The sequence below is a fragment of the Sinocyclocheilus rhinocerous genome, unplaced genomic scaffold, assembly GCF_001515625.1.
Source record: "Sinocyclocheilus rhinocerous isolate Xijiao unplaced genomic scaffold, SAMN03320098_v1.1 scaffold1554, whole genome shotgun sequence".
NCBI classification, from domain to species: Eukaryota; Metazoa; Chordata; class Actinopteri; order Cypriniformes; family Cyprinidae; genus Sinocyclocheilus; species Sinocyclocheilus rhinocerous.
This window is the reverse complement of record NW_015641022.1, coordinates 264,806-266,301: the sequence shown is the minus strand read 5'-3', so window position 1 is coordinate 266,301 and position 1,496 is coordinate 264,806.

The following is a 1,496-nucleotide window of genomic DNA, read 5'->3' as shown; positions in this document are numbered from 1 at the left end:
TCTGCATCATATTAAACAAACCTAAATGCTTCAAGCTGCTACATACTCCCTAATGAAACATTTATGAAGGACCTCTAATGCAATTTTAGAAACACCTTGTCACTGGACTTGCTAGAAAACACAGTCATATGGATGAATGAGAGGCCAAACTGCCTTAGAGTGCGAGTTAACGCTGCAGGGGTGCAAAGCTCACTCCACTATAGGAAAGCATTTACATTTTACAAGGACAGTTTAAACATTCGACTTTCAGCATTTATTTATTTTAATGACCTTGCCATATAGTGCCACCCCTGAAACAATGCTTTGTACTCAGTAAATAATAAAATAACATTAATGATTAATGATTGTGACTCCAAAAAGTACTCATTTACTTCAGTCACAGTTAAAAAAAAATTACAAAAATTTTATTCATTTTAATTTAGTGGATGTTCTCCTCAAGTTCACACAGGTGTAGTTCATCACTTTAACAATGAACATGTTCCACTATTGTTTGACTACAAAGTGTATAGTAATTTTTGTCTACATTTTTTAACATTATTGTTTTAGCACTCAAAATCTAACTTTTTATTTTATTTATGTGAAATGTTTTGCTTGAAAATTGTGCTTTTGCTAGAGAAATGGCATTTTGTTTGATAGTCTGAATCTAACGTACTGACATTCATAAATTTTACAGTGTGACTTTTGAATTACGGGTCAAAAGTTTTTGAATAATTAGGATTTTTGGATGTTTTTGAAAAAAGTCTCTTCTGCTCACCAAGGCTGTATTCATTTGATGAAAAATACAGTAAAAAACGGTAATATTGTGAATTATTATTACAATTTAAAAGAACTATTTTCTATTTGAATATATTTTAAAATGTATTTATAAAATATGACAGCATTTAAACAGCATTCATTTGAAATAGAATTCCTTTGTAACATAATAAATGTCACTTTTGATCAATTTGTTTAATATATATATATATATATTTTTTTTTTAATCTTACTTACTTTTAAGAGTAGTATATTACAGTTTCCACAAAAATATGAAGCAGCACAACTTTTTTCAACATTGATAATGATGAAAAATGTTTCTTGAGCAGCAAATCAGCATATTAGAATGCTTTTTGAAGGATCATGCGATACTGAAGTAATGATGCTGAAAATTCAGCTTTGCCATCACAGGAGTAAATTATATATTAAAACATATCCAAATAGAAAACAGTTCTTTTAAACTGTAATAATATTATAGTTTTTACTGTAATGCAGCCTTGGTGAGCATAAGAGACTTAAAAAAACATTAACAAGTCGTAATTACCGTATTCCAATCATTTGACCCGTAATGTAAGTGTGCAAATACATTTTGGGGACACTGTATTTTTAAAATTAAGAATATGTTCTTAAGGATACCTGCACAAAGTTCATGACTCTGCAAGTGCAAACGGAGAGATTATCCATGCAAACATCGATGTTTGCAGGAACATGTTTGCACTATTAGTTCACCAAGGCTTGCCATC